Source organism: Chiloscyllium punctatum, chromosome 5 (genome assembly GCF_047496795.1).
Source record: "Chiloscyllium punctatum isolate Juve2018m chromosome 5, sChiPun1.3, whole genome shotgun sequence".
Lineage (NCBI taxonomy): Eukaryota > Metazoa > Chordata > Chondrichthyes > Orectolobiformes > Hemiscylliidae > Chiloscyllium > Chiloscyllium punctatum.
In genome coordinates this window covers 42185241-42211067 of record NC_092743.1, presented here as the reverse complement: position 1 = coordinate 42211067, position 25827 = coordinate 42185241, and the positions used below count along the sequence as shown (strand labels likewise).

The 25827-nt window shown below is 54.7% G+C and overlaps 10 non-coding genes across 10 annotated transcripts; 5 read left to right on the top strand and 5 right to left on the bottom strand.

The window, feature by feature from the left end:
* Nucleotides 1–4277: 4277 nt before the first annotated feature.
* Nucleotides 4278–4350, top strand: trnaa-ugc (transfer RNA alanine (anticodon UGC)). Its single transcript has one exon. It is a non-coding gene; the product is annotated as a tRNA-Ala (tRNA).
* Nucleotides 4351–4622: 272 nt separating this feature from the next.
* Nucleotides 4623–4695, bottom strand: trnat-cgu (transfer RNA threonine (anticodon CGU)). Its single transcript has one exon. It is a non-coding gene; the product is annotated as a tRNA-Thr (tRNA).
* A 2110-nt stretch (nucleotides 4696–6805) lies between these two features.
* trnaa-ugc (transfer RNA alanine (anticodon UGC)) lies at nucleotides 6806–6878 on the top strand. Its single transcript has one exon. It is a non-coding gene; the product is annotated as a tRNA-Ala (tRNA).
* Nucleotides 6879–7150: 272 nt separating this feature from the next.
* Nucleotides 7151–7223, bottom strand: trnat-cgu (transfer RNA threonine (anticodon CGU)). Its single transcript has one exon. It is a non-coding gene; the product is annotated as a tRNA-Thr (tRNA).
* A 2110-nt stretch (nucleotides 7224–9333) lies between these two features.
* Nucleotides 9334–9406, top strand: trnaa-ugc (transfer RNA alanine (anticodon UGC)). Its single transcript has one exon. It is a non-coding gene; the product is annotated as a tRNA-Ala (tRNA).
* Nucleotides 9407–9678: 272 nt separating this feature from the next.
* On the bottom strand, nucleotides 9679–9751 carry trnat-cgu (transfer RNA threonine (anticodon CGU)). The gene has a single exon. It is a non-coding gene; the product is annotated as a tRNA-Thr (tRNA).
* Nucleotides 9752–11864: 2113 nt separating this feature from the next.
* Nucleotides 11865–11937, top strand: trnaa-ugc (transfer RNA alanine (anticodon UGC)). The gene has a single exon. It is a non-coding gene; the product is annotated as a tRNA-Ala (tRNA).
* Nucleotides 11938–12209: 272 nt separating this feature from the next.
* Nucleotides 12210–12282, bottom strand: trnat-cgu (transfer RNA threonine (anticodon CGU)). Its single transcript has one exon. It is a non-coding gene; the product is annotated as a tRNA-Thr (tRNA).
* A 7498-nt stretch (nucleotides 12283–19780) lies between these two features.
* On the top strand, nucleotides 19781–19853 carry trnaa-ugc (transfer RNA alanine (anticodon UGC)). The gene has a single exon. It is a non-coding gene; the product is annotated as a tRNA-Ala (tRNA).
* Nucleotides 19854–20125: 272 nt separating this feature from the next.
* trnat-cgu (transfer RNA threonine (anticodon CGU)) lies at nucleotides 20126–20198 on the bottom strand. Its single transcript has one exon. It is a non-coding gene; the product is annotated as a tRNA-Thr (tRNA).
* Between the last annotated feature and the right edge of the window lie 5629 nt (nucleotides 20199–25827).

The window sequence follows — 25827 nt, the reverse complement described above, 5'->3', positions numbered from 1 at the left end:
TTCTCACCACCAGCCAAGCCACGTCTTGGTGCTTGTTGGAAAGTTCTGGCGATGAGGCATTCTGCCAAATGGCTTTGACAGTCTGCTCAGGGAACCGCTCGACAGGATCCGCCCTCTCCTTTTCCCGAAGGGTCTCAAGGACGCTACGTGCTGACCACTTCCTGATGGACTTGTGGTCAAAGGTGTTTTTCCTCATAAATATCTCCACGAAGGACAGGTGATACGGAACGGTCCAACTACTCGGAGCGTTCCGCGGCAGCGAGGCCAGGCCCATCCTTCGCAACACCGGGGACAGGTAGAACCTCAGTACGTAGTGACACTTGGTGTTTGCGTACCGGGGATCCACGCACAGCTTGATGCAGCCACACACAAAGGTGGCCATCAGGGTGAGGGTGGCATTGGGCGTGTTTTTTCCCCCATTGCACCGGTCTTTGTACATAGAGTCTCTTCGGACCCGGTCCATCTTTGATCTCCAAATGAATTGGAAGATGGCCCGGGTGACTGCGGCGGCACAGGTCCTGGGGATAGGCCAGACCTGTGCCACATATAGCAATACTGAGAGTACCTCACACCTGATGACCAGGTTTTTTCCCGCGATGGAGAGCGACCGTTGCCCCCATCTGCCTAGTTTCTGTCTCATCTTCCTGATCCGCTCCTCCCAGGTCTTGGCGCACGCCCCAGCCCCCCCGAACCAAATACCCAGCACCTTCAGGTGGTCAGTCCTGACGGTGAAGGGGATAGAGGATTGGTCGGCCCAGTTCCCGAAGAGCATGGCCTCGCTCTTGCCTCGGTTTACCTTGGCCCCCGAGGCCCGTTCGAACTGGTCGCAGATGCACACGAGTCTGTGCACGGACAGCGGATCCGAGCAGAAAACAGCGACGTCATCCATGTACAGGGAGGCCTTAACCTGCAGGCCCCCGCTGCCAGGAATAGTCACCCCTCTCAGGCTCGCATCCTTCCTGATGGATTCGGCAAATGGCTCTATGCAACACACAAACAAGGCGGGTGAGAGGGGGCATCCCTGCCTGACTCCAGATCTTACAGGGAAGCTATCTGATTCCCACCCATTGATTGAGACTGCACTGACAATGTTGGTGTAGAGCAGTCTGATCCAATTTCCGATTCCCTCCCCAAAGCCCATTTTGGAGAGGACATCCCTCATATATGTATGCGATATCCTGTCAAAGGCTTTCTCCTGGTCCAGGCTGATGAGGCAGGTGTCCACCCCCCTGTCCTGCACGTAGGCGATCGTATCCCTGAGGAGTGCGAGACTCTCAGAGATCTTCCTGCCCGGTACAGCACAGGTTTGGTCCGGGTGGATCACCGATCCCAGAGCAGACCTGACCCGGTTGGCGATGACCTTTGACAGGATTTTGTAGTCTGCATTTAACAGTGAGATCGGTCTCCAATTTCTAATTTCCTCCCTCTCCCCCTTCCGCTTGTAGACGAGGGTGATGATGCCTTTCCTCATGGATTCACTCATGGTACCTGCCCGGAGCATACTGACATACACCTCCAGCAGGTCCTGGCCGATCAAGTCCCAAAGAGCGGAATAAACCTCGACCGGTAAGCCGTCGCTTCCGGGAGTTTTATTCTTTTCGAAGGACTCGAGGGCCTTGGTCAGTTCATCCAGAGATAGCGGCTGGTCCAGCCTCTCTCGTGTTCCGTCATCTAGGACCTCCGTGATAGAGGACAGGAACGACTGGGAGGCCGCGCTGTCGGTCGGCTTCGAGTCATACAGGCTGGCGTAGAAGGATTTGCTGATCCTCATGACGTCAGCCTGAGATGACGTTACCGAGCCATCTTCTTTCTTCAGGCTGCTGAGCACGGAGCTCTCTTTGTGCACCTTCTGGAAGAAGAAACGTGAGCACGTCTCGTCCTGCTCCACCGAGCGGACCCTGGACCGGAAGATTATCCTGGAGGCCTCCGAGGCGAAGAGCGAGGCTTGCTGGCCCTTCACCTCCTTGAGGTCCTCCGTGACATCCACCCCCATCGTCTGCAGCAGGAGCAGGTTCTGCATACTTTCCTGGAGCTGGGACAGTTTTCCCCGCCTCTCTCTCGCCTCCTGGACACCTTTGAGAATAAAGAACCTCTTGATGTTCCCTTTTACCGTTTCCCACCAGTCCGCTGGAGACTCAAAGAGGGGCTTCACGGTTCTCCAACCTGCGTAATCCCTCTTGAGCTCTTCGATGTTTCCCGGGGTCAACAGCTTAGTGTTCAGTTTCCACGTTCCCTTGCCCGCCCGCTGTTCGTCCTGTAGGTGACAGTCGGCCAGCAGGAGGCAGTGGTCAGAGAAGAACACCGGCTTGACGTCGGTGGATCTGACCGAGAGCGTTCGGGACACAAACAGGTAATCTATCCTTGAGCGGATAGACCCGTCTGCCCGTGACCAGGTGTATCTACGCTGCGCTCCGTCTGCAGGGGCGCTGAAGACGTCGTGCAGCTTGGCGTCTTTGACCGTTTCCATCAGGGCCCTGGACGTAGCGTCCGGTTTACTGTCCCCCCCGCCGGATCGTCCATCAGCATCAATGATGCAGTTGAAGTCTCCGGCCAGAATGACCGGCCTGGACGTAGCCAGCAGCAGTGGAAGCTGTTGCAGGACGGCCAACCGTTCACTCTTACCCACTGGGGCGTACACGTTGATTAGTCTCACGGGAGCGTTTCTGTATTTGACGTCCACGACGAGGAGGCGCCCGCCCACCACCTCCTTAACCTCGGAGATGGTGAAGTTGCCTCCCCGCAACAGGATACCCAGGCCGGAGGCGCGGCTATCGTTGCCCCCCGACCACACTGACGGCCCGTGGGCCCACAAGCTCGACCATCTCCTGTAACTGCTGAGGTGCGGTATCCCGCACTCCTGCAGAAACAGGACATCGGCTTTGACGTTGGCCAGGAAGGCCAGCGTTGAAACACATCGCGTAGCCGCTTTAATGCTACGCACATTTATGCTGGCAATCTTAAACCCCATTTTAACAGTTTGCGGGGTTACCAGTGTCCATTTTCTTCTGGTCTTGCTCCAGTGGGGTAGCTGCGTGCATCCCCGTGGTGACAGCAAACTGCTGGACCTTCCCAGGGCTGAGGTAGTTGTCCGGCTCCACGCTGGAGTCATTTCCCCGCTCTGGTGTCATCGTGTCAGACCCAGGGTCCGCATCGCCCCGTTCTCCATCTGACATCAGGGCTGTCACTGGGACGCTGCTCCCAGTTCCCTGGAGCTGTGGGCCGGTGGGTACCCCTTGGTTCTCACCGGGTAGGGGGAGGCCTTCACCCATCCCCTCAGAGGGATCGTCTTTTCCTTCTTGGGCGGTGTTGCCCTCCTTTCTCCCCACGGCGCTCTGCCTCTTCCTCCGGAGGCGACCCTTCTTGCGCCCGTCCTCACCCTCGGAGGAGCTGCCTGTATCCTCCTCTTGGAGGTGTCTCTTCCCCCTTCGCTTGGTGGCTTTGGGGCCCTCGAGAGGTTTCCTTTTCCTGTTTTTAACGATAATCCACTGCTCTGCCTCCTTTGATCCCTCCTCTTCCATTTCCTCTGTCTGTCTTGCAGGAGCTTGGGTCGCCTGCTGCATCTCCCCGCTGTCTGCTGCCTGCTCCTCTACAACTTTCCCTTCCTTCTGGGTGCCTCCAGGCACCGTTCCTTTGCTGATTCGCGGTACCTCGTTAGACTTTGTCGGTCCGCGGCTCGTGTTGCCACCTCCGGCCATCTGTGCGTAGGTGGCGGCTCCTCGTCTTGGGCAGGCCTTGTACATGTGGCCCGCCTCCCCGCACAGGTTGCAGCTCTTTTCCTCCCGACAGTCCTTTGTCAAGTGACCCTCCTGTTTGCAGTTCCTGCAGATGGTCACTTTGCAATCCACCGCCACGTGTCCCGACTTCCCGCAGGTTCGGCACACTTTGGGCTGCCCTGCATATGTCAGGTAGCCTCTGCTCCCTCCCCTCTGGAGGAACACAACATCCACGCAGTCAGTCAGCACTCACTTGAACGTGTCGCAAGTCTCCAATCAGTCAGACAGCGCTCTCGAGTGCTACCTCACACTTGTTGTGACTGCTGGCGCCGATCGGTTCGTTTGGATTCTGGAATCTCAGAGCGTCTCGCTGGCGATTCTTTCGGCGGCACCGTGTTTTCCAGAAGACTTCGCGCACGTGCTGCTGCTGCTGCTGCTCGGATGTGTCGATAGTCGCGTCGCGTTGTTCGGTTGAATACAGCGTGCAATCTCGAGAGGAAATCGCCTGCTGCTCTCAGCTCATCCTTCCGAAACACCATGGGGGCTAAGCAAGTGTACAGTTTAGGGGAATTAGCTCAAATGGTAGAGCGCTCGCTTTGCATGCGAGAGGTAGTGGGATCGATGCCCACATTCTCCACAGTGCTTTTCCTGGGGAGGCGCAAGCAGTGTGACCCTCGCGTGAACCCTGCGTGTGGCTCCAGTCTTTGCTGCTGCACAGATAGCACGATGGTGAGTTTACAAAATGCTGTGCAGAAAAACAAGTTGAGCACGTGTCGCCCAGATGTTAAACCTTCCAGCGACGCGTTTGCTCTGGTGTGGTCAGTTCAAAGCAGGCGTGAAGCCGTCCAAAGCAAATATTATTGCCCGCGGAGAGAAAGAAAACGCGTAAGGTGACAAAGGCCACAGTCTTGCCTTCTCTGAGGATTAAACTCAGGACCTTCAGATTACGAGACTGACGCGCTGCCTACTGCGCTAAGAAGGCCAGCCGACAGCCGAGGCTCATACCGCGTGCCCAAATAGGCCGGTTTTCAAGGTGCTGCGAGCCACAGAGCAACCCTCGTCAGAAAGCTGCAGCTCGAGTGAGGCCAGGATATCGGCTTTCAATCCACAATCACGCACCTCGCCCGTTACATGCTGGGCTCTGGCCCGTGCAGAGACACGGCCCACTCGCGGTGCCGCAGAGCCGTGGCGTCAGGAGCGCGGCAAAGCCCGGTATGTCTTGCGCTTGGCAGGCAACATTCGGCAAAGCCTTTCACTTCTTTGTCTCGATGGCTCCGCTACTGGAGAGCCACGTCACAGCGCACTAAGATCCTTTGCTCAGCACTCCATGCAGGCAAGAAGGGAGGTGCTTCCGTTTACCAAAGAGCCTAAGAAAATGAGGGTTTGCTTCAGGAAAAGAAGGAAGCACATGTCAGGTATAGACAGGATAGATCGAGTGAATCCGTACAAGAGTGTAAAGACAGTAGGGAAATCAGGAGGGTAAAAAGGGGACCTGAGATAGCTTTGGCAGAGAGAGTTAAGGAAAATCCAAAGGGTTTTTGCAAATACATTATAAGGACAAAAGGGTGACTAGGGAGAGAAGAGGGCCCCTCGAGGATCAGCACAGCGGCCTTTGTGTCGAGCCGCAGGAGAGGCTGGGCCGATACTAAACGAGTATTTTGCATCAGTGTTTACTGTGGAAAAGGATAGAATGTAGGGAGAAGTATAGAATATAGGGAAATGGATGGTGACATCTTGAAAATTGTCCACATTGCAGAGGAGGAATGCTGGATGCCTTGAAGCGCGTACAAGTGGATCAATGCCCAGGACCTGATCAGGTCTGGGGGAAGCTAAGAAAGTGATTGCTGGGCCCCTTGCTGAGATATTTGTATGGGTGATATAAAATCATGAGGCGTATAGATCGGATAAATAGACAAAGTCTTTTCCCTGGGGTGCGGGAGACCAGCACTAGAGGGGCAGAGGTTTAGGGTGAGAGGGAAAAGATATGAAAGAGAACTAAGGGGCACCTTTTTCACACAGAGGGTGGTACGTGTATGGAATGAGCTGCCAGAGGAAGTGGCGGAGGCGAGTACAATTGCAACATTTAAAAGGCACCTGGGTGGCTATATGAATAGGAAGGGTTTGGAGGGATATGGCCCGGGTGCCGGCAGGTACGACTAGATTGGGATGGGATATCTGGTCGGAAAGGTCCGACCGAAGGGTCTCTTTCCGTGACGTACATCTCTATGACTCCTTTCAAGCAAAGTTTTCCCGCGAAGCGGCGCTCTAAACTGCTCGATGACAACTTACTATGTCAACGTCCGGACGAAGGAGTCTTCCATTCCTGTCGGAAAACTGCCTGTGGACTTCTCTTCGTTTCCTCTTCATGAAATCTGGCCTGCACGGGGTGTGCCACTTCCACAGTTGCACAAGTTGAACAGCAACGCATCCGAGCAGGTCAGCACTAAGGAAAGGCCCTACCGGTCAGACAGGGCTCGCGGGTGCTGCTTCAGACGAGTGGCGGTTGCTCTTTGCATCTCGGCCTGCTTGGCGTGTATCTGAAAGCAGCACTTTGCGGAACCTGACCGCAGGGCTGCAGCTCACGAGGATGAAGGAGAAGCCCTCTTTTTTTGTCTGGTAACAGCGCCAAGTGTTCTCTTTCTCCAAAATACACCTTCTTCTTCTTCTTCTTCTTCAGAGAAGTCTGCCTGTTGGTGTGCTGTGACGTCTGCAGTTGCAAACCACGAGCAGCAGGGAGCCCTCTGGAGGAACACAACATCCACGCAGTCAGTCAGCACTCACTTGAACGTGTCGCAAGTCTCCAATCAGTCAGACAGCGCTCTCGAGTGCTACCTCACACTTGTTGTGACTGCTGGCGCCGATCGGTTCGTTTGGATTCTGGAATCTCAGAGCGTCTCGCTGGCGATTCTTTCGGCGGCACCGTGTTTTCCAGAAGACTTCGCGCACGTGCTGCTGCTGCTGCTGCTCGGATGTGTCGATAGTCGCGTCGCGTTGTTCGGTTGAATACAGCGTGCAATCTCGAGAGGAAATCGCCTGCTGCTCTCAGCTCATCCTTCCGAAACACCATGGGGGCTAAGCAAGTGTACAGTTTAGGGGAATTAGCTCAAATGGTAGAGCGCTCGCTTTGCATGCGAGAGGTAGTGGGATCGATGCCCACATTCTCCACAGTGCTTTTCCTGGGGAGGCGCAAGCAGTGTGACCCTCGCGTGAACCCTGCGTGTGGCTCCAGTCTTTGCTGCTGCACAGATAGCACGATGGTGAGTTTACAAAATGCTGTGCAGAAAAACAAGTTGAGCACGTGTCGCCCAGATGTTAAACCTTCCAGCGACGCGTTTGCTCTGGTGTGGTCAGTTCAAAGCAGGCGTGAAGCCGTCCAAAGCAAATATTATTGCCCGCGGAGAGAAAGAAAACGCGTAAGGTGACAAAGGCCACAGTCTTGCCTTCTCTGAGGATTAAACTCAGGACCTTCAGATTACGAGACTGACGCGCTGCCTACTGCGCTAAGAAGGCCAGCCGACAGCCGAGGCTCATACCGCGTGCCCAAATAGGCCGGTTTTCAAGGTGCTGCGAGCCACAGAGCAACCCTCGTCAGAAAGCTGCAGCTCGAGTGAGGCCAGGATATCGGCTTTCAATCCACAATCACGCACCTCGCCCGTTACATGCTGGGCTCTGGCCCGTGCAGAGACACGGCCCACTCGCGGTGCCGCAGAGCCGTGGCGTCAGGAGCGCGGCAAAGCCCGGTATGTCTTGCGCTTGGCAGGCAACATTCGGCAAAGCCTTTCACTTCTTTGTCTCGATGGCTCCGCTACTGGAGAGCCACGTCACAGCGCACTAAGATCCTTTGCTCAGCACTCCATGCAGGCAAGAAGGGAGGTGCTTCCGTTTACCAAAGAGCCTAAGAAAATGAGGGTTTGCTTCAGGAAAAGAAGGAAGCACATGTCAGGTATAGACAGGATAGATCGAGTGAATCCGTACAAGAGTGTAAAGACAGTAGGGAAATCAGGAGGGTAAAAAGGGGACCTGAGATAGCTTTGGCAGAGAGAGTTAAGGAAAATCCAAAGGGTTTTTGCAAATACATTATAAGGACAAAAGGGTGACTAGGGAGAGAAGAGGGCCCCTCGAGGATCAGCACAGCGGCCTTTGTGTCGAGCCGCAGGAGAGGCTGGGCCGATACTAAACGAGTATTTTGCATCAGTGTTTACTGTGGAAAAGGATAGAATGTAGGGAGAAGTATAGAATATAGGGAAATGGATGGTGACATCTTGAAAATTGTCCACATTGCAGAGGAGGAATGCTGGATGCCTTGAAGCGCGTACAAGTGGATCAATGCCCAGGACCTGATCAGGTCTGGGGGAAGCTAAGAAAGTGATTGCTGGGCCCCTTGCTGAGATATTTGTATGGGTGATATAAAATCATGAGGCGTATAGATCGGATAAATAGACAAAGTCTTTTCCCTGGGGTGCGGGAGACCAGCACTAGAGGGGCAGAGGTTTAGGGTGAGAGGGAAAAGATATGAAAGAGAACTAAGGGGCACCTTTTTCACACAGAGGGTGGTACGTGTATGGAATGAGCTGCCAGAGGAAGTGGCGGAGGCGAGTACAATTGCAACATTTAAAAGGCACCTGGGTGGCTATATGAATAGGAAGGGTTTGGAGGGATATGGCCCGGGTGCCGGCAGGTACGACTAGATTGGGATGGGATATCTGGTCGGAAAGGTCCGACCGAAGGGTCTCTTTCCGTGACGTACATCTCTATGACTCCTTTCAAGCAAAGTTTTCCCGCGAAGCGGCGCTCTAAACTGCTCGATGACAACTTACTATGTCAACGTCCGGACGAAGGAGTCTTCCATTCCTGTCGGAAAACTGCCTGTGGACTTCTCTTCGTTTCCTCTTCATGAAATCTGGCCTGCACGGGGTGTGCCACTTCCACAGTTGCACAAGTTGAACAGCAACGCATCCGAGCAGGTCAGCACTAAGGAAAGGCCCTACCGGTCAGACAGGGCTCGCGGGTGCTGCTTCAGACGAGTGGCGGTTGCTCTTTGCATCTCGGCCTGCTTGGCGTGTATCTGAAAGCAGCACTTTGCGGAACCTGACCGCAGGGCTGCAGCTCACGAGGATGAAGGAGAAGCCCTCTTTTTTTGTCTGGTAACAGCGCCAAGTGTTCTCTTTCTCCAAAATACACCTTCTTCTTCTTCTTCTTCTTCAGAGAAGTCTGCCTGTTGGTGTGCTGTGACGTCTGCAGTTGCAAACCACGAGCAGCAGGGAGCCCTCTGGAGGAACACAACATCCACGCAGTCAGTCAGCACTCACTTGAACGTGTCGCAAGTCTCCAATCAGTCAGACAGCGCTCTCGAGTGCTACCTCACACTTGTTGTGACTGCTGGCGCCGATCGGTTCGTTTGGATTCTGGAATCTCAGAGCGTCTCGCTGGCGATTCTTTCGGCGGCACCGTGTTTTCCAGAAGACTTCGCGCACGTGCTGCTGCTGCTGCTGCTCGGATGTGTCGATAGTCGCGTCGCGTTGTTCGGTTGAATACAGCGTGCAATCTCGAGAGGAAATCGCCTGCTGCTCTCAGCTCATCCTTCCGAAACACCATGGGGGCTAAGCAAGTGTACAGTTTAGGGGAATTAGCTCAAATGGTAGAGCGCTCGCTTTGCATGCGAGAGGTAGTGGGATCGATGCCCACATTCTCCACAGTGCTTTTCCTGGGGAGACGCAAGCAGTGTGACCCTCGCGTGAACCCTGCGTGTGGCTCCAGTCTTTGCTGCTGCACAGATAGCACGATGGTGAGTTTACAAAATGCTGTGCAGAAAAACAAGTTGAGCACGTGTCGCCCAGATGTTAAACCTTCCAGCGACGCGTTTGCTCTGGTGTGGTCAGTTCAAAGCAGGCGTGAAGCCGTCCAAAGCAAATATTATTGCCCGCGGAGAGAAAGAAAACGCGTAAGGTGACAAAGGCCACAGTCTTGCCTTCTCTGAGGATTAAACTCAGGACCTTCAGATTACGAGACTGACGCGCTGCCTACTGCGCTAAGAAGGCCAGCCGACAGCCGAGGCTCATACCGCGTGCCCAAATAGGCCGGTTTTCAAGGTGCTGCGAGCCACAGAGCAACCCTCGTCAGAAAGCTGCAGCTCGAGTGAGGCCAGGATATCGGCTTTCAATCCACAATCACGCACCTCGCCTGTTACATGCTGGGCTCTGGCCCGTGCAGAGACACGGCCCACTCGCGGTGCCGCAGAGCCGTGGCGTCAGGAGCGCGGCAAAGCCCGGTATGTCTTGCGCTTGGCAGGCAACATTCGGCAAAGCCTTTCACTTCTTTGTCTCGATGGCTCCGCTACTGGAGAGCCACGTCACAGCGCACTAAGATCCTTTGCTCAGCACTCCATGCAGGCAAGAAGGGAGGTGCTTCCGTTTACCAAAGAGCCTAAGAAAATGAGGGTTTGCTTCAGGAAAAGAAGGAAGCACATGTCAGGTATAGACAGGATAGATCGAGTGAATCCGTACAAGAGTGTAAAGACAGTAGGGAAATCAGGAGGGTAAAAAGGGGACCTGAGATAGCTTTGGCAGAGAGAGTTAAGGAAAATCCAAAGGGTTTTTGCAAATACATTATAAGGACAAAAGGGTGACTAGGGAGAGAAGAGGGCCCCTCGAGGATCAGCACAGCGGCCTTTGTGTCGAGCCGCAGGAGAGGCTGGGCCGATACTAAACGAGTATTTTGCATCAGTGTTTACTGTGGAAAAGGATAGAATGTAGGGAGAAGTATAGAATATAGGGAAATGGATGGTGACATCTTGAAAATTGTCCACATTGCAGAGGAGGAATGCTGGATGCCTTGAAGCGCGTACAAGTGGATCAATGCCCAGGACCTGATCAGGTCTGGGGGAAGCTAAGAAAGTGATTGCTGGGCCCCTTGCTGAGATATTTGTATGGGTGATATAAAATCATGAGGCGTATAGATCGGATAAATAGACAAAGTCTTTTCCCTGGGGTGCGGGAGACCAGCACTAGAGGGGCAGAGGTTTAGGGTGAGAGGGAAAAGATATGAAAGAGAACCAAGGGGCACCTTTTTCACACAGAGGGTGGTACGTGTATGGAATGAGCTGCCAGAGGAAGTGGCGGAGGCGAGTACAATTGCAACATTTAAAAGGCACCTGGGTGGCTATATGAATAGGAAGGGTTTGGAGGGATATGGCCCGGGTGCCGGCAGGTACGACTAGATTGGGATGGGATATCTGGTCGGAAAGGTCCGACCGAAGGGTCTCTTTCCGTGACGTACATCTCTATGACTCCTTTCAAGCAAAGTTTTCCCGCGAAGCGGCGCTCTAAACTGCTCGATGACAACTTACTATGTCAACGTCCGGACGAAGGAGTCTTCCATTCCTGTCGGAAAACTGCCTGTGGACTTCTCTTCGTTTCCTCTTCATGAAATCTGGCCTGCACGGGGTGTGCCACTTCCACAGTTGCACAAGTTGAACAGCAACGCATCCGAGCAGGTCAGCACTAAGGAAAGGCCCTACCGGTCAGACAGGGCTCGCGGGTGCTGCTTCAGACGAGTGGCGGTTGCTCTTTGCATCTCGGCCTGCTTGGCGTGTATCTGAAAGCAGCACTTTGCGGAACCTGACCGCAGGGCTGCAGCTCACGAGGATGAAGGAGAAGCCCTCTTTTTTTGTCTGGTAACAGCGCCAAGTGTTCTCTTTCTCCAAAATACACCTTCTTCTTCTTCTTCTTCTTCTTCAGAGAAGTCTGCCTGTTGGTGTGCTGTGACGTCTGCAGTTGCAAACCACGAGCAGCAGGGAGCCCTCTGGAGGAACACAACATCCACGCAGTCAGTCAGCACTCACTTGAACGTGTCGCAAGTCTCCAATCAGTCAGACAGCGCTCTCGAGTGCTACCTCACACTTGTTGTGACTGCTGGCGCCGATCGGTTCGTTTGGATTCTGGAATCTCAGAGCGTCTCGCTGGCGATTCTTTCGGCGGCACCGTGTTTTCCAGAAGACTTCGCGCACGTGCTGCTGCTGCTGCTGCTCGGATGTGTCGATAGTCGCGTCGCGTTGTTCGGTTGAATACAGCGTGCAATCTCGAGAGGAAATCGCCTGCTGCTCTCAGCTCATCCTTCCGAAACACCATGGGGGCTAAGCAAGTGTACAGTTTAGGGGAATTAGCTCAAATGGTAGAGCGCTCGCTTTGCATGCGAGAGGTAGTGGGATCGATGCCCACATTCTCCACAGTGCTTTTCCTGGGGAGACGCAAGCAGTGTGACCCTCGCGTGAACCCTGCGTGTGGCTCCAGTCTTTGCTGCTGCACAGATAGCACGATGGTGAGTTTACAAAATGCTGTGCAGAAAAACAAGTTGAGCACGTGTCGCCCAGATGTTAAACCTTCCGGCGACGCGTTTGCTCTGGTGTGGTCAGTTCAAAGCAGGCGTGAAGCCGTCCAAAGCAAATATTATTGCCCGCGGAGAGAAAGAAAACGCGTAAGGTGACAAAGGCCACAGTCTTGCCTTCTCTGAGGATTAAACTCAGGACCTTCAGATTACGAGACTGACGCGCTGCCTACTGCGCTAAGAAGGCCAGCCGACAGCCGAGGCTCATACCGCGTGCCCAAATAGGCCGGTTTTCAAGGTGCTGCGAGCCACAGAGCAACCCTCGTCAGAAAGCTGCAGCTCGAGTGAGGCCAGGATATCGGCTTTCAATCCACAATCACGCACCTCGCCCGTTACATGCTGGGCTCTGGCCCGTGCAGAGACACGGCCCACTCGCGGTGCCGCAGAGCCGTGGCGTCAGGAGCGCGGCAAAGCCCGGTATGTCTTGCGCTTGGCAGGCAACATTCGGCAAAGCCTTTCACTTCTTTGTCTCGATGGCTCCGCTACTGGAGAGCCACGTCACAGCGCACTAAGATCCTTTGCTCAGCACTCCATGCAGGCAAGAAGGGAGGTGCTTCCGTTTACCAAAGAGCCTAAGAAAATGAGGGTTTGCTTCAGGAAAAGAAGGAAGCACATGTCAGGTATAGACAGGATAGATCGAGTGAATCCGTACAAGAGTGTAAAGACAGTAGGGAAATCAGGAGGGTAAAAAGGGGACCTGAGATAGCTTTGGCAGAGAGAGTTAAGGAAAATCCAAAGGGTTTTTGCAAATACATTATAAGGACAAAAGGGTGACTAGGGAGAGAAGAGGGCCCCTCGAGGATCAGCACAGCGGCCTTTGTGTCGAGCCGCAGGAGAGGCTGGGCCGATACTAAACGAGTATTTTGCATCAGTGTTTACTGTGGAAAAGGATAGAATGTAGGGAGAAGTATAGAATATAGGGAAATGGATGGTGACATCTTGAAAATTGTCCACATTGCAGAGGAGGAATGCTGGATGCCTTGAAGCGCGTACAAGTGGATCAATGCCCAGGACCTGATCAGGTCTGGGGGAAGCTAAGAAAGTGATTGCTGGGCCCCTTGCTGAGATATTTGTATGGGTGATATAAAATCATGAGGCGTATAGATCGGATAAATAGACAAAGTCTTTTCCCTGGGGTGCGGGAGACCAGCACTAGAGGGGCAGAGGTTTAGGGTGAGAGGGAAAAGATATGAAAGAGAACTAAGGGGCACCTTTTTCACACAGAGGGTGGTACGTGTATGGAATGAGCTGCCAGAGGAAGTGGCGGAGGCGAGTACAATTGCAACATTTAAAAGGCACCTGGGTGGCTATATGAATAGGAAGGGTTTGGAGGGATATGGCCCGGGTGCCGGCAGGTACGACTAGATTGGGATGGGATATCTGGTCGGAAAGGTCCGACCGAAGGGTCTCTTTCCGTGACGTACATCTCTATGACTCCTTTCAAGCAAAGTTTTCCCGCGAAGCGGCGCTCTAAACTGCTCGATGACAACTTACTATGTCAACGTCCGGACGAAGGAGTCTTCCATTCCTGTCGGAAAACTGCCTGTGGACTTCTCTTCGTTTCCTCTTCATGAAATCTGGCCTGCACGGGGTGTGCCACTTCCACAGTTGCACAAGTTGAACAGCAACGCATCCGAGCAGGTCAGCACTAAGGAAAGGCCCTACCGGTCAGACAGGGCTCGCGGGTGCTGCTTCAGACGAGTGGCGGTTGCTCTTTGCATCTCGGCCTGCTTGGCGTGTATCTGAAAGCAGCACTTTGCGGAACCTGACCGCAGGGCTGCAGCTCACGAGGATGAAGGAGAAGCCCTCTTTTTTTGTCTGGTAACAGCGCCAAGTGTTCTCTTTCTCCAAAATACACCTTCTTCTTCTTCTTCTTCTTCAGAGAAGTCTGCCTGTTGGTGTGCTGTGACGTCTGCAGTTGCAAACCACGAGCAGCAGGGAGCCCTCTGGAGGAACTTTTTTTTTTTTTTTTATTTCAAAAATATACTTTATTCATAAATGATTTGATGGTCTGTACATTGGATCATGCCATACATATGTCCATATTTACAAACACAGATTCGACTTTATTCTTGTCCTTTACAATCCTGTGCATTTTTTCAATCTTGTATATATACATATATTTGGCTGAGGCATCAGCAGAGCCCAAAAAAACGTCTGTATGGGCCCCCTGTTCTTCTTTCGGCAGGCCGATCTTACACAGTGGTCTTTCCCCACCGCGCCTTGGCGGCAGCTGCCCCAAGCTTCAGCGCGTCCCTCAACACGTAGTCTTGGACCTTGGAATGTGCCAGTCTGCAACACTCGGTCGGGGTCAACTCCTTCAGCTGGAAGATCAACAGGTTTCGGACCGCCCAGAGAGCGTCCTTCACCGAGTTGATGATCCTCCAGGCGCAGTTAATGTTCGTCTCGGTGTGAGTCCCGGGGAACAGGCCGTAGAGCACGGAGTCCCGCGTCACGGCGCTGCTCGGGACGAACCTCGACAAGCACCACTGCATTCCTCTCCAGACTTCCTCTGCATAGGCACATTCCAGAAGGAGGTGTGTGACAGTCTCGTCCCCCCCGCAGCCACTTCGAGGGCAGCGTGCGGTGCGGCAGAGAGTCCGGGCGTGCATAAAGGATCTCACAGGCAGAGCCCTTCTCACCACCAGCCAAGCCACGTCTTGGTGCTTGTTGGAAAGTTCTGGCGATGAGGCATTCTGCCAAATGGCTTTGACAGTCTGCTCAGGGAACCGCTCGACAGGATCCGCCCTCTCCTTTTCCCGAAGGGTCTCAAGGACGCTACGTGCTGACCACTTCCTGATGGACTTGTGGTCAAAGGTGTTTTTCCTCATAAATTTCTCCACGAAGGACAGGTGATACGGAACGGTCCAACTACTCGGAGCGGTCCGCGGCAGCGAGGCCAGGCCCATCCTTCGCAACACCGGGGACAGGTAGAACCTCAGTACATAGTGACACTTGGTGTTTGCGTACCGGGGATCCACGCACAGCTTGATGCAGCCACACACAAAGGTGGCCATCAGGGTGAGGGTGGCATTGGGCGTGTTTTTTCCCCCATTGCACCGGTCTTTGTACATAGAGTCTCTTCGGACCCGGTCCATCTTTGATCTCCAAATGAATTGGAAGATGGCCCGGGTGACTGCGGCGGCACAGGTCCTGGGGATAGGCCAGACCTGTGCCACATATAGCAATACTGAGAGTACCTCACACCTGATGACCAGGTTTTTTCCCGCGATGGAGAGCGACCGTTGCCCCCATCTGCCTAGTTTCTGTCTCATCTTCCTGATCCGCTCCTCCCAGGTCTTGGCGCACGCCCCAGCCCCCCCGAACCAAATACCCAGCACCTTCAGGTGGTCAGTCCTGACGGTGAAGGGGATAGAGGATTGGTCGGCCCAGTTCCCGAAGAGCATGGCCTCGCTCTTGCCTCGGTTTACCTTGGCCCCCGAGGCCCGTTCGAACTGGTCGCAGATGCACACGAGTCTGTGCACGGACAGCGGATCCGAGCAGAAAACAGCGACGTCATCCACGTACAGGGAGGCCTTAACCTGCAGGCCCCCGCTGCCAGGAATAGTCACCCCTCTCAGGCTCGCATCCTTCCTAATGGATTCGGCAAATGGCTCTATGCAACACACAAACAAGGCGGGTGAGAGGGGGCATCCCTGCCTGACTCCAGATCTTACAGGGAAGCTATCTGATTCCCACCCATTGATTGAGACTGCACTGACAATGTTGGTGTAGAGCAGTCTGATCCAATTTCCGATTCCCTCCCCAAAGCCCATTTTGGAGAGGACATCCCTCATATATGTATGCGATATCCTGTCAAAGGCTTTCTCCTGGTCCAGGCTGATGAGGCAGGTGTCCACCCCCCTGTCCTGCACGTAGGCGATCGTATCCCTGAGGAGTGCGAGACTCTCAGAGATCTTCCTGCCCGGTACAGCACAGGTTTGGTCCGGGTGGATCACCGATCCCAGAGCAGACCTGACCCGGTTGGCGATGACCTTTGACAGGATTTTGTAGTCTGCATTTAACAGTGAGATCGGTCTCCAATTTCTAATTTCCTCCCTCTCCCCCTTCCGCTTGTAGACGAGGGTGATGATGCCTTTCCTCATGGATTCACTCATGGTACCTGCCCGGAGCATACTGACATACACCTCCAGCAGGTCCTGGCCGATCAAGTCCCAAAGAGCGGAATAAACCTCGACCGGTAAGCCGTCGCTTCCGGGAGTTTTATTCTTTTCGAAGGACTCGAGGGCCTTGGTCAGTTCATCCAGAGATAGCGGCTGGTCCAGCCTCTCTCGTGTTCCGTCATCTAGGACCTCCGTGATAGAGGACAGGAACGACTGGGAGGCCGCGCTGTCGGTCGGCTTCGAGTCATACAGGCTGGCGTAGAAGGATTTGCTGATCCTCATGACGTCAGCCTGAGATGACGTTACCGAGCCATCTTCTTTCTTCAGGCTGCTGAGCACGGAGCTCTCTTTGTGCACCTTCTGGAAGAAGAAACGTGAGCACGTCTCGTCCTGCTCCACCGAGCGGACCCTGGACCGGAAGATTATCCTGGAGGCCTCCGAGGCAAAGAGCGAGGCTTGCTGGCCCTTCACCTCCTTGAGGTCCTCCGTGACCTCCACCCCCATCGTCTGCAGCAGGAGCAGGTTCTGCATACTTTCCTGGAGCTGGGACAGTTTTCCCCGCCTCTCTCTCGCCTCCTGGACACCTTTGAGGATAAAGAACCTCTTGATGTTCCCTTTTACCGTTTCCCACCAGTCCGATGGAGACTCAAAGAGGGGCTTCACGGTTCTCCAACCTGCGTAATCCCTCTTGAGCTCTTCGATGTTTCCCGGGGTCAACAGCTTAGTGTTCAGTTTCCACGTTCCCTTGCCCGCCCGCTGTTCGTCCTGTAGGTGACAGTCGGCCAGCAGGAGGCAGTGGTCAGAGAAGAACACCGGCTTGACGTCGGTGGATCTGACCGAGAGCGTTCGGGACATAAACAGGTAATCTATCCTTGAGCGGATAGACCCGTCTGCCCGTGACCAGGTGTATCTACGCTGCGCTCCGTCTGCAGGGGCGCTGAAGACGTCGTGCAGCTTGGCGTCTTTGACCGTTTCCATCAGGGCCCTGGACGTAGCGTCCGGTTTACTGTCCCCCCCGCCGGATCGTCCATCAGCATCAATGATGCAGTTGAAGTCTCCGGCCAGAATGACCGGCCTGGACGTAGCCAGCAGCAGTGGAAGCTGTTGCAGGACGGCCAACCGTTCACTCTTACCCACTGGGGCGTACACGTTGATTAGTCTCACGGGAGCGTTTCTGTATTTGACGTCCACGACGAGGAGGCGCCCGCCCACCACCTCCTTAACCTCGGAGATGGTGAAGTTGCCTCCCCGCAACAGGATACCCAGGCCGGAGGCGCGGCTATCGTTGCCCCCCGACCACACTGACGGCCCGTGGGCCCACAAGCTCGACCATCTCCTGTAACTGCTGAGGTGCGGTATCCCGCACTCCTGCAGAAACAGGACATCGGCTTTGACGTTGGCCAGGAAGGCCAGCGTTGAAACACATCGCGTAGCCGCTTTAATGCTACGCACATTTATGCTGGCAATTTTAAACCCCATTTTAACAGTTTGCGGGGTTACCAGTGTCCATTTTCTTCTGGTCTTGCTCCAGTGGGGTAGCTGCGTGCATCCCCGTGGTGACAGCAAACTGCTGGACCTTCCCAGGGCTGAGGTAGTTGTCCGGCTCCACGCTGGAGTCATTTCCCCGCTCTGGTGTCATCGTGTCAGACCCAGGGTCCGCATCGCCCCGTTCTCCATCTGACATCAGGGCTGTCACTGGGACGCTGCTCCCAGTTCCCTGGAGCTGTGGGCCGGTGGGTACCCCTTGGTTCTCACCGGGTAGGGGGAGGCCTTCACCCATCCCCTCAGAGGGATCGTCTTTTCCTTCTTGGGCGGTGTTGCCCTCCTTTCTCCCCACGGCGCTCTGCCTCTTCCTCCGGAGGCGACCCTTCTTGCGCCCGTCCTCACCCTCGGAGGAGCTGCCTGTATCCTCCTCTTGGAGGTGTCTCTTCCCCCTTCGCTTGGTGGCTTTGGGGCCCTCGAGAGGTTTCCTTTTCCTGTTTTTAACGATAATCCACTGCTCTGCCTCCTTTGATCCCTCCTCTTCCATTTCCTCCGTCAGTCTTGCAGGAGCTTGGGTCGGCTGCTGCATCTCCCCGCTGTCTGCTGCCTGCTCCTCTACAACTTTCCCTTCCTTCTGGGTGCCTCCAGGCACCGTTCCTTTGCTGATTCGCGGTACCTCGTTAGACTTTGTCGGTCCGCGGCTCGTGTTGCCACCTCCGGCCATCTGTGCGTAGGTGGCGGCTCCTCGTCTCGGGCAGGCCTTGTACATGTGGCCCGCCTCCCCGCACAGGTTGCAGCTCTTTTCCTCCCGACAGTCCTTTGTCAAGTGACCCTCCTGTTTGCAGTTCCTGCAGATGGTCACTTTGCAATCCACCGCCACGTGTCCCGGCTTCCCGCAGGTTCGGCACACTTTGGGCTGCCCTGCATATGTCAGGTAGCCTCTGCTCCCTCCGATTGCGAAGCTCGAGGGTGGGTGGAGGATGTTCCCACTGTCATCGGCCCTCAGAGTTACCTTGACCTGCCTCTTACTGGTCCAGATCCCAAAGGGGTCGATCACATCGGTGGCTTCTCCCTCGACTTGGACGTACCTTCCCAGGAAGGTCAGGACATCAGCCGCTGGAACGTAGGGGTTGTACATATGGATTGTAACAACCCGGTTCCTCTGTGCAGGAAGCACACACAATGGCGTCGCCGACAAGATGGAGAACAGCGGCTCCCCTTCCTTCTCCTTGAAGACCTTCAGGAGCTGTTCGCACAGCTTCGCGCTTCTGAAGGTCACATCGAAGTAGCCTGCCCCAGGGAAATCCTGCAGGCAGTACACGTCTGCGGCTGCAAGGCCGCAACACTCCAGCAGAACTTTCTTCACAAACACCGTCCGATCCACCGGTGTGTGCTCCTCCACCTTCTTCACAGTCACCCTGACTGTGTTCCGAATGCCCTGGCCCGGGCGGCGAGTGGCTGCTGAGGCCATAGCTCAGAGGTTGGCTGGTCCCTGAATTGGCGTTAGGCCGAAGCCAGCATGAAGATCCACCAAGAGCAGGTCAGCACAACCAAACGATCCTCCAACGTCCAATCACGATCCAGCGATGGTCTCCAGCAGCTCCGACGACTCGCAACACGACCCCCGCAGTTTTTCCCCCGCCAGCACGCTTCTGCTGCGTCGAACCTCCAACACTCGAGCAGAATCTCTTCCTCTGGTCCTCAGGAACGACACATATTCCGAGCCCTCTGGAGGAACACAACATCCACGCAGTCAGTCAGCACTCACTTGAACGTGTCGCAAGTCTCCAATCAGTCAGACAGCGCTCTCGAGTGCTACCTCACACTTGTTGTGACTGCTGGCGCCGATCGGTTCGTTTGGATTCTGGAATCTCAGAGCGTCTCGCTGGCGATTCTTTCGGCGGCACCGTGTTTTCCAGAAGACTTCGCGCACGTGCTGCTGCTGCTGCTGCTCGGATGTGTCGATAGTCGCGTCGCGTTGTTCGGTTGAATACAGCGTGCAATCTCGAGAGGAAATCGCCTGCTGCTCTCAGCTCATCCTTCCGAAACACCATGGGGGCTAAGCAAGTGTACAGTTTAGGGGAATTAGCTCAAATGGTAGAGCGCTCGCTTTGCATGCGAGAGGTAGTGGGATCGATGCCCACATTCTCCACAGTGCTTTTCCTGGGGAGGCGCAAGCAGTGTGACCCTCGCGTGAACCCTGCGTGTGGCTCCAGTCTTTGCTGCTGCACAGATAGCACGATGGTGAGTTTACAAAATGCTGTGCAGAAAAACAAGTTGAGCACGTGTCGCCCAGATGTTAAACCTTCCAGCGACGCGTTTGCTCTGGTGTGGTCAGTTCAAAGCAGGCGTGAAGCCGTCCAAAGCAAATATTATTGCCCGCGGAGAGAAAGAAAACGCGTAAGGTGACAAAGGCCACAGTCTTGCCTTCTCTGAGGATTAAACTCAGGACCTTCAGATTACGAGACTGACGCGCTGCCTACTGCGCTAAGAAGGCCAGCCGACAGCCGAGGCTCATACCGCGTGCCCAAATAGGCCGGTTTTCAAGGTGCTGCGAGCCACAGAGCAACCCTCGTCAGAAAGCTGCAGCTCGAGTGAGGCCAGGATATCGGCTTTCAATCCACAATCACGCACCTCGCCCGTTACATGCTGGGCTCTGGCCCGTGCAGAGACACGGCCCACTCGCGGTGCCGCAGAGCCGTGGCGTCAGGAGCGCGGCAAAGCCCGGTATGTCTTGCGCTTGGCAGGCAACATTCGGCAAAGCCTTTCACTTCTTTGTCTCGATGGCTCCGCTACTGGAGAGCCACGTCACAGCGCACTAAGATCCTTTGCTCAGCACTCCATGCAGGCAAGAAGGGAGGTGCTTCCGTTTACCAAAGAGCCTAAGAAAATGAGGGTTTGCTTCAGGAAAAGAAGGAAGCACATGTCAGGTATAGACAGGATAGATCGAGTGAATCCGTACAAGAGTGTAAAGACAGTAGGGAAATCAGGAGGGTAAAAAGGGGACCTGAGATAGCTTTGGCAGAGAGAGTTAAGGAAAATCCAAAGGGTTTTTGCAAATACATTATAAGGACAAAAGGGTGACTAGGGAGAGAAGAGGGCCCCTCGAGGATCAGCACAGCGGCCTTTGTGTCGAGCCGCAGGAGAGGCTGGGCCGATACTAAACGAGTATTTTGCATCAGTGTTTACTGTGGAAAAGGATAGAATGTAGGGAGAAGTATAGAATATAGGGAAATGGATGGTGACATCTTGAAAATTGTCCACATTGCAGAGGAGGAATGCTGGATGCCTTGAAGCGCGTACAAGTGGATCAATGCCCAGGACCTGATCAGGTCTGGGGGAAGCTAAGAAAGTGATTGCTGGGCCCCTTGCTGAGATATTTGTATGGGTGATATAAAATCATGAGGCGTATAGATCGGATAAATAGACAAAGTCTTTTCCCTGGGGTGCGGGAGACCAGCACTAGAGGGGCAGAGGTTTAGGGTGAGAGGGAAAAGATATGAAAGAGAACTAAGGGGCACCTTTTTCACACAGAGGGTGGTACGTGTATGGAATGAGCTGCCAGAGGAAGTGGCGGAGGCGAGTACAATTGCAACATTTAAAAGGCACCTGGGTGGCTATATGAATAGGAAGGGTTTGGAGGGATATGGCCCGGGTGCCGGCAGGTACGACTAGATTGGGATGGGATATCTGGTCGGAAAGGTCCGACCGAAGGGTCTCTTTCCGTGACGTACATCTCTATGACTCCTTTCAAGCAAAGTTTTCCCGCGAAGCGGCGCTCTAAACTGCTCGATGACAACTTACTATGTCAACGTCCGGACGAAGGAGTCTTCCATTCCTGTCGGAAAACTGCCTGTGGACTTCTCTTCGTTTCCTCTTCATGAAATCTGGCCTGCACGGGGTGTGCCACTTCCACAGTTGCACAAGTTGAACAGCAACGCATCCGAGCAGGTCAGCACTAAGGAAAGGCCCTACCGGTCAGACAGGGCTCGCGGGTGCTGCTTCAGACGAGTGGCGGTTGCTCTTTGCATCTCGGCCTGCTTGGCGTGTATCTGAAAGCAGCACTTTGCGGAACCTGACCGCAGGGCTGCAGCTCACGAGGATGAAGGAGAAGCCCTCTTTTTTTGTCTGGTAACAGCGCCAAGTGTTCTCTTTCTCCAAAATACACCTTCTTCTTCTTCTTCTTCTTCAGAGAAGTCTGCCTGTTGGTGTGCTGTGACGTCTGCAGTTGCAAACCACGAGCAGCAGGGAGCCCTCTGGAGGAACTTTTTTTTTTTTTTTTATTTCAAAAATATACTTTATTCATAAATGATTTGATGGTCTGTACATTGGATCATGCCATACATATGTCCATATTTACAAACACAGATTCGACTTTATTCTTGTCCTTTACAATCCTGTGCATTTTTTCAATCTTGTATATATACATATATTTGGCTGAGGCATCAGCAGAGCCCAAAAAAACGTCTGTATGGGCCCCCTGTTCTTCTTTCGGCAGGCCGATCTTACACAGTGGTCTTTCCCCACCGCGCCTTGGCGGCAGCTGCCCCAAGCTTCAGCGCGTCCCTCAACACGTAGTCTTGGACCTTGGAATGTGCCAGTCTGCAACACTCGGTCGGGGTCAACTCCTTCAGCTGGAAGATCAACAGGTTTCGGACCGCCCAGAGAGCGTCCTTCACCGAGTTGATGATCCTCCAGGCGCAGTTAATGTTCGTCTCGGTGTGAGTCCCGGGGAACAGGCCGTAGAGCACGGAGTCCCGCGTCACGGCGCTGCTCGGGACGAACCTCGACAAGCACCACTGCATTCCTCTCCAGACTTCCTCTGCATAGGCACATTCCAGAAGGAGGTGTGTGACAGTCTCGTCCCCCCCGCAGCCACTTCGAGGGCAGCGTGCGGTGCGGCAGAGAGTCCGGGCGTGCATAAAGGATCTCACAGGCAGAGCCCTTCTCACCACCAGCCAAGCCACGTCTTGGTGCTTGTTGGAAAGTTCTGGCGATGAGGCATTCTGCCAAATGGCTTTGACAGTCTGCTCAGGGAACCGCTCGACAGGATCCGCCCTCTCCTTTTCCCGAAGGGTCTCAAGGACGCTACGTGCTGACCACTTCCTGATGGACTTGTGGTCAAAGGTGTTTTTCCTCATAAATTTCTCCACGAAGGACAGGTGATACGGAACGGTCCAACTACTCGGAGCGTTCCGCGGCAGCGAGGCCAGGCCCATCCTTCGCAACACCGGGGACAGGTAGAACCTCAGTACATAGTGACACTTGGTGTTTGCGTACCGGGGATCCACGCACAGCTTGATGCAGCCACACACAAAGGTGGCCATCAGGGTGAGGGTGGCATTGGGCGTGTTTTTTCCCCCATTGCACCGGTCTTTGTACATAGAGTCTCTTCGGACCCGGTCCATCTTTGATCTCCAAATGAATTGGAAGATGGCCCGGGTGACTGCGGCGGCACAGGTCCTGGGGATAGGCCAGACCTGTGCCACATATAGCAATACTGAGAGTACCTCACACCTGATGACCAGGTTTTTTCCCGCGATGGAGAGCGACCGTTGCCCCCATCTGCCTAGTTTCTGTCTCATCTTCCTGATCCGCTCCTCCCAGGTCTTGGCGCACGCCCCAGCCCCCCCGAACCAAATACCCAGCACCTTCAGGTGGTCAGTCCTGACGGTGAAGGGGATAGAGGATTGGTCGGCCCAGTTCCCGAAGAGCATGGCCTCGCTCTTGCCTCGGTTTACCTTGGCCCCCGAGGCCCGTTCGAACTGGTCGCAGATGCACACGAGTCTGTGCACGGACAGCGGATCCGAGCAGAAAACAGCGACGTCATCCACGTACAGGGAGGCCTTAACCTGCAGGCCCCCGCTGCCAGGAATAGTCACCCCTCTCAGGCTCGCATCCTTCCTAATGGATTCGGCAAATGGCTCTATGCAACACACAAACAAGGCGGGTGAGAGGGGGCATCCCTGCCTGACTCCAGATCTTACAGGGAAGCTATCTGATTCCCACCCATTGATTGAGACTGCACTGACAATGTTGGTGTAGAGCAGTCTGATCCAATTTCCGATTCCCTCCCCAAAGCCCATTTTGGAGAGGACATCCCTCATATATGTATGCGATATCCTGTCAAAGGCTTTCTCCTGGTCCAGGCTGATGAGGCAGGTGTCCACCCCCCTGTCCTGCACGTAGGCGATCGTATCCCTGAGGAGTGCGAGACTCTCAGAGATCTTCCTGCCCGGTACAGCACAGGTTTGGTCCGGGTGGATCACCGATCCCAGAGCAGACCTGACCCGGTTGGCGATGACCTTTGACAGGATTTTGTAGTCTGCATTTAACAGTGAGATCGGTCTCCAATTTCTAATTTCCTCCCTCTCCCCCTTCCGCTTGTAGACGAGGGTGATGATGCCTTTCCTCATGGATTCACTCATGGTACCTGCCCGGAGCATACTGACATACACCTCCAGCAGGTCCTGGCCGATCAAGTCCCAAAGAGCGGAATAAACCTCGACCGGTAAGCCGTCGCTTCCGGGAGTTTTATTCTTTTCGAAGGACTCGAGGGCCTTGGTCAGTTCATCCAGAGATAGCGGCTGGTCCAGCCTCTCTCGTGTTCCGTCATCTAGGACCTCCGTGATAGAGGACAGGAACGACTGGGAGGCCGCGCTGTCGGTCGGCTTCGAGTCATACAGGCTGGCGTAGAAGGATTTGCTGATCCTCATGACGTCAGCCTGAGATGACGTTACCGAGCCATCTTCTTTCTTCAGGCTGCTGAGCACGGAGCTCTCTTTGTGCACCTTCTGGAAGAAGAAACGTGAGCACGTCTCGTCCTGCTCCACCGAGCGGACCCTGGACCGGAAGATTATCCTGGAGGCCTCCGAGGCAAAGAGCGAGGCTTGCTGGCCCTTCACCTCCTTGAGGTCCTCCGTGACCTCCACCCCCATCGTCTGCAGCAGGAGCAGGTTCTGCATACTTTCCTGGAGCTGGGACAGTTTTCCCCGCCTCTCTCTCGCCTCCTGGACACCTTTGAGGATAAAGAACCTCTTGATGTTCCCTTTTACCGTTTCCCACCAGTCCGATGGAGACTCAAAGAGGGGCTTCACGGTTCTCCAACCTGCGTAATCCCTCTTGAGCTCTTCGATGTTTCCCGGGGTCAACAGCTTAGTGTTCAGTTTCCACGTTCCCTTGCCCGCCCGCTGTTCGTCCTGTAGGTGACAGTCGGCCAGCAGGAGGCAGTGGTCAGAGAAGAACACCGGCTTGACGTCGGTGGATCTGACCGAGAGCGTTCGGGACACAAACAGGTAATCTATCCTTGAGCGGATAGACCCGTCTGCCCGTGACCAGGTGTATCTACGCTGCGCTCCGTCTGCAGGGGCGCTGAAGACGTCGTGCAGCTTGGCGTCTTTGACCGTTTCCATCAGGGCCCTGGACGTAGCGTCCGGTTTACTGTCCCCCCCGCCGGATCGTCCATCAGCATCAATGATGCAGTTGAAGTCTCCGGCCAGAATGACCGGCCTGGACGTAGCCAGCAGCAGTGGAAGCTGTTGCAGGACGGCCAACCGTTCACTCTTACCCACTGGGGCGTACACGTTGATTAGTCTCACGGGAGCGTTTCTGTATTTGACGTCCACGACGAGGAGGCGCCCGCCCACCACCTCCTTAACCTCGGAGATGGTGAAGTTGCCTCCCCGCAACAGGATACCCAGGCCGGAGGCGCGGCTATCGTTGCCCCCCGACCACACTGACGGCCCGTGGGCCCAGAGGCTCGACCATCTCCTGTAACTGCTGAGGTGCGGTATCCCGCACTCCTGCAGAAACAGGACATCGGCTTTGACGTTGGCCAGGAAGGCCAGCGTTGAAACACATCGCGTAGCCGCTTTAATGCTACGCACATTTATGCTGGCAATTTTAAACCCCATTTTAACAGTTTGCGGGGTTACCAGTGTCCATTTTCTTCTGGTCTTGCTCCAGTGGGGTAGCTGCGTGCATCCCCGTGGTGACAGCAAACTGCTGGACCTTCCCAGGGCTGAGGTAGTTGTCCGGCTCCACGCTGGAGTCATTTCCCCGCTCTGGTGTCATCGTGTCAGACCCAGGGTCCGCATCGCCCCGTTCTCCATCTGACATCAGGGCTG